This window comes from Choloepus didactylus, chromosome 8, assembly GCF_015220235.1.
Source record: "Choloepus didactylus isolate mChoDid1 chromosome 8, mChoDid1.pri, whole genome shotgun sequence".
In the NCBI taxonomy this organism is placed as follows: Eukaryota; Metazoa; Chordata; class Mammalia; order Pilosa; family Megalonychidae; genus Choloepus; species Choloepus didactylus.
In genome coordinates, this window is record NC_051314.1 from 51901190 (window position 1) to 51911718 (window position 10529).

The following is a 10529-nucleotide window of genomic DNA, read 5'->3' on the forward strand; positions in this document are numbered from 1 at the left end:
AGGTGCTTGAATTTTGCTATGACTCTTCACCTCTACCTCTTTGCCACCATCTGTCCACTTCTTCCACCATTTAAGAGTTTAATGATTATGTGATTGCTTATAGTTGAGTATTGGTTCTGTAATCAGACTGCTTGGATTTGAATCCTTATCCTACTATATAATAGTTGTATGGTGCTGGGCAAGTTATTTAAGTGTTCTTTTCATCAATTTTATACTTCAAAAAATACGAATAAATAGTAACAATCTCATAGTGTTACTGGGATATTAAATGGGATGATGCATCAAAAGCATAAAGAAAACTATCTTATGTGAAATAAGAACACAATAATTAATATAATTACCCTACATTCATCCAAAAGTCCCATGTATATCTCTCCCATTCTCAAATAAACTTGCATTCTTTTTATAAGTCATTCCCAATTAAGACTCCTGTTTCCTTAGGTCAGCTACAAAGTAAATTAATCCACATTGCAGTCTACATGGATATTGGCCATTGTTTCCAATTCTTAACATAAGGAATTGCCAATTGATGAACTTCACATTAGGGTTGAATAATGATTGCGTTTGGGTAAGTCCCCTTAAAACTGTTTAGTTCTTTCTACTTTGGACAGAAGAGAAGAAACATCAACAAGATCCAATGACTTCCATTAAAATTAGGTTTGGGAACAGTGAGAAGTTGTGTGTCAGTACTAATGGGGAGAATGACAGATGAGGTTGGAGAGCTAGTGTTAAAGCTACAACACTTAATATTCCAGTCACATCTTTATGCACCATAGGAGGTGGCTTAGGACTATTTATTTTACAAATAAGAAAACAAATGAGATGACATATCTGATATCACAATGATATAGCAGTGACTAATGGCCAACTGAGCCTAGTGACTCAGGCTTGGTGACTTTTCTTACAGATTTGTAACTTTCCCTTGAATAATTTTAAAATTCAAATTTAATTTTATTTTCAAAGTTATAGTCATAGAAGTAATGACATTACACTAAAATTTCCTTATATTTAAATGAGGGGAATGAAGAAATGTGTATACCATATACAATAACAGACTAGTTCCTATGTGCTGAGAGAACTACTAAACACACTTTTTCTTTTATTTTCTTCCTTTTAAATGCAGAGGCAGCATGATTTAGTAAACCAAAAATATAAAAGGCTTTCTAAGTGTATAATTATAGGCGGGTAACTTGACATCTCTGACTCTCCTTTATTGCTTCTGTAAAATGGAGAATCTCTTCATTATCAGGAAGTCAGTAAAATTTTAAAAACCTAATACTACAAAACTGTCATGAAAACAATGGTTTGACTAATCTTTGCAAGAACAATATAGAAAAAAAAAAGGTGATAAACAGTATATGCCATTTGTTTGGACTTTCAAACATGATTATTTATGACTCTCTGTAATCAATGTTGGTGCAGAAATTATCAACAAGCCGGCCTTTATTTATAAGATCTTAAAAACATTCCTAATCATGGCAAATTCTATTTGTGTGCTACTTAAACTAAAAGGCTGCTCCCTTACTTATCTATATGTGTTTTGTTGCACTAACCTAAACTGTATACAAACTAAGAATTAAATTTCTTAGTATTGGACAAAAACACATCCAGCTGGTAGAGATTAATATTAGGCCAAGAATCCCAAGCTCCCAGCTGGTGCTTTCATAGGAAGATAAAATTAAGATAGAAAAAGAAAAGAAAGAATAAATAATGAAGGAAGGAAGGGAACAGTGGGAAGGAAAGGGAAGAGAAGGGAAGAAAATGCAAGGGTATCACTATATTATTCTTAAAGCCATAAAGCTGAATAAATCTCTTTACAAAAGCATAGAGTAGTAATATATTTCAATGCATGAAGTACAGGTCTAAAAGTTCAGAAGTCAAGAGAGATAAAATTGTTTCTATGAATTCAATATATAAACAATGAAACAGATTCTCAAAGGCATAACAGAACTTATCTACTCCACTTTTTACTGAGAAGTTGGCTATCTCCTATCAATATTCATTTTGTATGTGTACATCTGGTTCAGAAAGCATCTGTGACTCTACTGAAAAGAAACAGGAAATTTTTATATCAAGTCTTTTTTTTTTTTACACAATTTGAAAGCAGGGCAGTTTTGGTCAATTTAAGGATGTTTTGGCTTTTTATTGAAATGTCACTTTCTTGAATTACAAACCTCAAGTGTAGCTCAAGGTGACTGCTTGACTTTTTAAATTTAACATTATAACATAAATTTAACATTATAAATTAATAAAAACTAAAAATGGCTTCATTACTTGTAATGTCATGTTATTAACTAATTTTTTTTAACATATGTCCTTTACACAGATAAAATTCAAGCACTTCTAGGCATACAGTAGTCTAGTTTATGTATATTTAAATAAGAAAAAACTTGTGACCTTGGATTCTGAACCTTGGTTAGCATGGGTTGAGAATGTTGTTCTATTTATAGAAGAGGTGCTGTGCTCTAGAAATACGGCCTAATGCCCCAATGGTTCACTTTATTCGTTCCTCAAATCTGATGAAAATGCTAGGGATTAGGCAGAAAGCCAGCTATGTAAGCCAGGATCTGGCAGACACTCTAAGTCAGAAACAGATTTCAGTGCTTTGCTACCTTGTCTTTCTCCTGAGAAATTGTGTCAACTTTTCTTCCTAATAATCTTGCTAACTCAAAACCTGATCACTGGAGGAGCTCAGTTTAGGCTTAAAAATCTGTGTTATACCATTGTCCTTGCTTAAAAGCCCTTAAGTCATTTGTCTAAAAAGCATTTCTGGAGATTTTCTCTTCTAAAATAAACATGTATAAGGCAGTTTCCATATTTCATAGCTAGTGAACAAGGACCTGTCCTCCGTTTGTATTTCATAGAATATTGGAGAGTAGTGTGTCATGGGGGAAAAAGAAACTTGATTGGTTCTTTCCCCTTCTCAAGGAGAGAGAAAACAATTCTAAATTAACATTTTAGTGAGTATAGTCTGCTGCTGTGTTATCTTTTTCCTTACATTTGCAGTAACTCATGTAAAATTATGTCTGAAAATACATTATTGATAATCAATCCCAAAAGCACCACACGTGGTTTTTCACAATAGTTTAATATCCAAGAAAATTGAAGCAGTTCTCAATTATCTGTGATGATGAGGATGAGCTGTGTGTATGTGTAAGGGACTCCATAACAAAAAGCAGGTGGATTTTGTAAGTACTAACAAAAATCCAATAGATTGGAGACTCCTTTTAATAATGATTTCAGTTTTATTCTCTGGTGTTAACATTTAAATACACTATATTGTTCATAGTTGAACAGCTTCAGTTTTTGCTTAAACCACTTGTGAGTAGCCAAATGAAATTCCATGAAGAAAAGCTACCTTATAAATTATTATAAAACCTATGTAAGATTCACCATCACATTTTAAAAGTGTTATGACTAACTTTGTTATATCTATGTATGCTTTATTATATAAAACATACGTAGATGTCACTACTATGACTTTGTTACAGCTATGTATGCTTTGTCTGAGTATTTCTTTTTGCTTTTGCCTTCAGGTGGATGAAAATATGCTGAGGAATCTCAAAACTAGCTATTAGTAAATTCGATTACCTGCTTCCTAGCCAGAGTGGCAGAATACCACGGAGGTACGGAGTGATTGACATGCACGCATGCTGGCTCCGAGAAGAAATGGGCCTCGGAAAGGGCAGGAGGACGTCCCCTGGAGGCCCAACCAAGGGAACTCTCACCAGAGATTTGAAGTGGTTTTGCCTGATTTCCCCTCTATTCCTATATGACTAAAAAGATGTTCTCATCCAGTGAGAGTGTGATAGGAGTTAAAAAAAGTATTTTTCATTTAAGCAACTGCAACATCAGAATGCTTCACATTTAAAATTCTCCAATTCTATTTGTGTTTAAATGCATATGTATGTTTATCCTTAACTAATTAATTGAACTCTTTAGAAAGGAGAATGAAACATTTGTCTATTGCAGGAGACGGAACACATAACAATTTGATTCATACAATACCCTTTGACAAAAATAATTAATTATACGAACTCTAAACTCTTTAGAATTGTTAACAAAGCTACCTTTCACAAATAAAGAAACAGGTTCATTTAGACAAGGTAAGAGCAAGTTCCAGTTCCATACCTGATGTTGATTCATTAAATATTTCAACCAAAAGTTAACTCCTGACTGAAGCACTAAGCTTAATATCTTGTGTCAGTGTTTGTGGTCACTGTAGCCTGGTTATAATCTGTTAAGTGTGATGAAATGTTATTGACAGAGATGTTAGGAAATTTAGGCAAATAAATTGTATATCTTAACCATATGATTTCACCAGATTTTGATGGTAGTTTAAAAAGACCATTCCCATTCTACAAAGAAAAATCTCCAGCTTTTATTTTATCCAAACAACTAAGAAATAGAAGGCATTTATTATCTTCATCTGCTTTCCAATTTTCCGGGGCTCATCTTTAAAGAAAGTGACTCCTTCTGTGTAAAATTAAGATGTCCAACATACTATATGTGAGACAATTATAAGAATGGCCAGTATTTCTTCTTTGTATCTCCACAAGAACAGTAAACAAAAAAGATGAACTTTGCCTTCTTCTCATTTACATACTGGCAAATTATGGAAACAAGCATAGTCTGAATCCCTTTTAAACACTGAATGAATTTAGAGACAAAACATCAAAGAGAATCCAAATTTGTTCTAAACAATTTGGAGTTGAGGTTTAACTAAATAAAAATATTATAGAAGTTACTGAAATAAATGACTTAAATGTTTTTCTTTTCTCAAAGTCATATCAGAAAATTCACTTCTAACATTATCATAAATATGCAGTTTTATTCTAAATGAGGTTTTAATTTGTTTACAAATTTTCCTAAATTTTGTTTTTAAATTAGTGAAACTTGAATGTCCTTTCTAAAGGAAGTTGTTTTGCAATAGGACTTCTAAATGATATTAAAAACTATAGATGTAGAATCTCTGGTGCTTACCATTTCTATAATGGAGCAATATTTCTCATTGAACACTTTCAAAAAAAAGGTTTCCTTATAAAAAATAACAAAAGTTAAACAGGAAAGTCTGCTCTCTTACTTCCAATAGGTAATACGAATATATTTGTGATTTAATTTAAAATAATTTTATTTCCCTATTGCTAATATCTCTGAGCATAGTGGTATTCATATATTTCTCTACCACAGATTATCTTATAGTCAATATAAAAGCAACTCTTCAAGAACTCTTAAAAATGACAGAGAAGCTGAAGGAATATGCAATGTTTTCTTTGGAATGGAAGGATTAAATTTCTGCTTAAAAAACATGGGCACACTTTATGGAGATGTTTGAATCAAGTTTACAAAAATATCATGAAAAAATATTGATTTTTTCCAATTAATTAAATGAAAAGTTACGAATTCACATCCCTCCCCTTACCTGGAAAACAAATAATAATCGTGTCATTAAATTATGTAAAACATTAAGAACAATGCAAACTTGAATGCAAATACTGAAAGAACTATCAGCTAAAAGCCTTAAAACTCAAAAATTTTATTATCCTTGTCCTATCCAAATCATGTGAAAATATGGCTTCAACTTATTTGTTACCTGTTCGCAGAGATGCATCTTCTTGTACTGTGAGTCTTTTTCATCCTTGTTTCCTATAAAATCACCTCTTTCCAAAGCCATAGAGAGCTGGATAAAGGGAAAGATCTAGGCCCCCTTTAATATCACCTCAAAGAGCCATTAAAAACAGCCCCAAGACATTGTCATCTTTCTTTGAATGGTACTTTTCACTTGAGTAACTTCTGGTTTTGCAGATCATATGTTACTGTCCATTAGTCTCTAATCCTTTTTGAAAAAGTTGCATAATTTTAGAATCTATATGTATATGTACATGTATGTGTGTATATATATTCTAAATATATATATACCTTTAAATGCTAATTGAAATAATTTATTTACTTAGTCTGCCATATACTTCATCCTTGTTTAAATAGCACCTCTATTATATTAAACTTTTGGTATAAATGTATTTCTTATAAGTAAAGCATTTAAAAATTTTATTTAAAAAAATCACAAATGGTTCAGATATTTAATTTAAAAAATGTTGTTTTACCAAATACTTGCAAGACCCCACAACTACATTATACTATGGCAGAAAGTCTAACTTCAGTCTTGGTTTTCTGAAACATTAGACAAAATTTGCTCCATTATGCAATCAAACTGTTTCACTTTTGCTCTTTTTTCCTCTAAATCATTTAATCACTACCTTTAGGAAAAGAAATATTATGCTTCAATTTGAAACTTACGATACCTCCTCCCAGCTGTCGCACAAATTTGAAATCACAAGAGCTGTAAGTATTTCAGGTTGATGTAATTGTCTGTGTTAAGTGTAAGTTCTTTAAGATTAGGTGGCTCTAAAACCCTGTTTTGGAAATTTGCTCTAAATTTATTTAATATACTGGCATCAAAAATGATAAATTGATATTATGTCCATGGTGTCGTTAGGCTAATGGGAAATTCAAATTAACTTTCAGATTTATAACACATTTTACATTTTGTTTATTAATCTTCCAGTTCATCTTGTAAACATAATTAAGAGAAGCTACTATTTTCTAGTTTTATTTTCAGTTAGCCTACCAAATCTTATAATGTAAATATCATGTTATTCATTTTCCTATTTCCTGATTAGAAATATCTGATAATCTGAGCAGCTTGAATAACTGATACACTCCATTATGAAATGAAGTACAAAACTTCTCTGAAAAGAACTCTATCCTGTGTTATTTGTGTGCAATAAATACTCTTTAAGATTTCCTCTGCATAGTAGCAATCTTTATAGTAGCAATCTTCAGTTCTGATAAAAAATACCTTAAAATCTAATTATCGTATTTGTTCTGAAACACTGATCATATTTACTAAGACATTCTTTTAAAAGGACAGAAAGTAAAGATTGTAGGGAATTGTTACACTAGAACACTATGTAGAATTACAAGGTAATAATTTGCTTTAATATGTCATTATCCCCTGCCCTTTGGTTCTTTTTCTAAAGTTTCTCTTCAATCCACTCACTGTATGTTGGAATTAGTTCTGGCTTCTAATATATAAAGTCTTAATTTTTCAAAAGTATATGAAAAACTAAGGACTCATCATTTCTATCTCTTTTACACATTTTTGCTATAGTCAATATTTGTAAAGTCAAAAAAACAAACGTCTCAAATCAAGTCCAAACTTTCACATTTTCTTTAAGTCACTAGAGAAGCAAGCAAATAACATTTTACTTGGCTCACATGGAAAGCAGTTCGTTTCCTTTTTGTACATCCCTTCAAGTATAAACTTGTTAATTCAGTTGTATATACACATGAGATAATTAAGCAATTGTCCTTTTGTCCTTGTAACCAAAAGGTGGCACCTCTAAAAATGAGAGTTAGCTTTCAACATAGATACTACATTTTTAAAAAGTCATTTAAATGTCAAAGCTCTAGGAAGAAGATCTTTTTTCTGACTCTAGGTAATTCTGCTTATGCAGAAGAGATAATTGCCTCGGATAAAAAAAATAGAAACTGGAAAATGAAACCAGCTTTTTCTAAGTTGGTATAAAAACTTACACACTAAAGGTATGTGGAGAAAACAATGCTTTCTTGTGTGCATATAAGAAGAGTTAAGCAAGAATATTCCCTTTTCATTTCCCAAGCAGGCATCTAGAGAAAATATAAGACTTGATGTTTCTCCTGACCATCAAAGGAAAGGATTTACTGAAATACTAACATCCGCTGATTTTTCAGAGCTCATTTAGGACCCACTTGGATTGCTTCCCCTTTACATTGAACAAGGCACTTCTCTCTACTTCCTCCCATCTGACAGTAATCACTTAGCTGCCTCTGATGAATAATAGGAAAAGAAAGCTTATATCACCAATGATGGAATTAAAGGTTACTGGAGCTGCCCTCAAGACTCTCCAAAAAAGTACCATTTACTTGACCTATTAGGTAGACAGCCAGGGGCAAGCAGTTGTTTTGATATCTTTCTCTTTCCTGTAACAAGATGTGATAACAAAATATTTTTCCTTTTAAGATTTTTAAAATTTGAGATAATCTTCCTACCATTACTTTCTAAACTTTGTTCCAGTACAAGAGGATTCTTGGCCAACTGAGCCTCCATGTGCCTTCTAAAGGGAGTGCTGAGATTGTGTAAACATGTTTACATCCATTGATTATACTCATAAAAAAAAAAAAAAAAAAAAAAAAAAGCAAGGCATGAATTTGATATCCAGGCAATAAAATTCAAGTAGAGGGCATAAAGGTAAAATAAAATGAAAATTCATAAACAAATGCAGATTTAACATAAAAGTTAAATGGTTGCTTTACTTCACCCATGGGTTAATATCCCAGAAAGTGAGTATTAATATGTACACAAAGCTAACTAGAAGATTAGCTCTCTTGAAGCAGAAATCCAAGCCTCCTGATGACACCGGTGTCATTTACAAATGTTTTGAAACTTTACATTTTTTGCTCCCCACCCCCAACATAAAAGTCATACCAGGGAACCTAAGGAAAATGATAATCTATTTTTAATTTTTTTCTTTACTCAAGAAACCCCTCAAAGTTCAGACATTAACACTGCTGTGCAATACAAAATAGTCAGCCCTGCAGGACAGATGGAAATAGCAAAAGTCAGATGTTTGGCACTTAAAAGCAACAGCAATTAAGCAGCTGAAAGTGGGTTGTATTGTTGGTTTATTTTTGTTCCATTTGAACAAAGCAAGTGAGAGACATAGCCACTTGCGAGATCAAGTTGAACTTGATGCTTCTCCTCTCTGACAGCCCAAGCTGGATGGCTTGTCTACTTTCCTTATTCAGTTTAATTGCTTTCTGTACTCTAATTTTCGCAGAGGTTGTATTATGTTTTTCCCCCTAGGCGTAAGGAAATCTTTCTCCTTTCTTAGCTCCCCCTTTCCTCTGAGAAAAGGCAATCCTCTTCAAGAGGAGAAAGAAACCTTGTGCGTGCTTAGGGTGGGAGGAGGGTGAGGGAGAGAAAGAGAAAGGGGGTTGGGGTGGAGAAGAAGAGGTGGGGGGAGAGAGGGAGAGAGAGACAGAGAAGGAAAGAGAGAGCAAGAAGATGGGGAATGCCCAACATCAACTCCAGGCTCTAAATCACCCGCACAGTACTAAGTGCTTTTCCAAGAGATACACATGTGGTCTCATACTCCTCACAATAGGCCACCCGGGGCTCCCTCCCCAGGTCTCAGTTTCCCACCTCCAAAACCCAAGTGCACCGAGAAGAAAATCTTGCGAGCGGATTCAAGCAAATAGGCGCTGCCGAGGTGGCCGAGCGGCCAGTCCCGCTGCCTTACCTGGAGCGAGGACCAGGAGGTGCTGCTGGGTGTCCGTCCCCACTGCTCTCCCGTGCGGACTCGTGAAAGGCACTCCCGTTCTCTCGCTGCCTCCGCTCTTGCAGGGGCAGCCTGTAACACAAAAGGGGTGTGTGGGTGTGGGTGTGTGGGAGGTTTTCCAGGGCCACCAGCTGGTCCCAGCCGGCCGCCCCCACCCTACACACACCCCTTCGGGGCGCTGAGCCGCCCTCTCAGCGGAGCACCACCCTGGGGCCCTTGCCCGGGTGCAGCCTCAAGTTGTCGCTGCTAACTGCTGCTGCTGCCGTCGCTGCAGAAGGAGGAGGTGGAAAGACACTGGGGGCCGTACTCGGTTTAGAGCATCCCCACACTGCAGCTTCTCCAGGAATCCCTCCAGTGAGGAGGCGGCCGCCCATCATCTCCAAACCCCGACCACCTGATTGGTTCAACCACGGGTACGCTGCGCCAGGGAGCCAATCAGGGCGCACTAATAATAGGTGGATCCGCTCAGCCAACATCGCCCATCCCAGTTCTGGTAGTGTCTCTCCATCCCCACAGCGGACGGGGACCTGAGGAGGGGGTTGCGGAGGGTGGGGAGAGGGAGGGGGAGGGGTGTAAACTGAGGGGGGCAAATCCCAAGGAGAAACAATCAAGGACATCAGATAAACCCTCTGGGTAGGCGCAGAGCTGCTTCACAACCTGCTCAGCAAGCCATATGCACAAGAGAAGAAGACAGCATAATACAAAGCTTTTCTTTTTTTACTTTCAATGAAAAACCTGCCCTGATAACTGAGCATGCTCAGACGGAAACTGCGCCCTAGGAGTTTCGATGTGTGTGGGTACGCCGGCTGTCGGTTTTTGAAAGGGTGGTGTGGGGAAAGGAGAAGCAGAAGTTTGTCTTTGGCCAATTGACCCGGCGGAGTTGTGAAAGCAGGGCAGTGCGGGGATCTGAACGGATTCCGCACAAGTGTCCTCCAACTGAGCCTCAGGGAGACGGCTCTCTGGGCTGTAAGAGGCTAATAACATCATTCTGTCACGGTTCGAGGATGGAAGCGGGGGAAGGATAATCTGAGCCTTGTTAAATGCCAGGAGACTTCTCCTGAAGGGTGCGGTGCATCAGAGCTGCAGGGGATGCTCTGTCCCGTAGGTGGGGCCCGGGAGCGCGACTCCACCCAGCAGCCGCAGCTGCCA

General features: G+C 36.2%; 1 protein-coding gene across 4 annotated transcripts in view; it reads right to left on the reverse strand.

The window, feature by feature from the left end:
• The window catches only part of SYT1 (synaptotagmin 1), a 649966-nt gene extending 640258 nt beyond the window's left edge, over positions 1 to 9708 (reverse strand). For 3 of the 4 annotated variants that reach the window (XM_037847278.1, XM_037847275.1, XM_037847276.1), the window contains exon 1: positions 9342 to 9708. The gene's annotated coding sequence lies outside the window, so the exon portion shown is untranslated. The remainder of the gene's footprint in view (positions 1 to 9341) is intronic. The other variant, XM_037847277.1, reaches the window with a different exon arrangement.
• Positions 9709 to 10529: the final 821 nt, after the last annotated feature.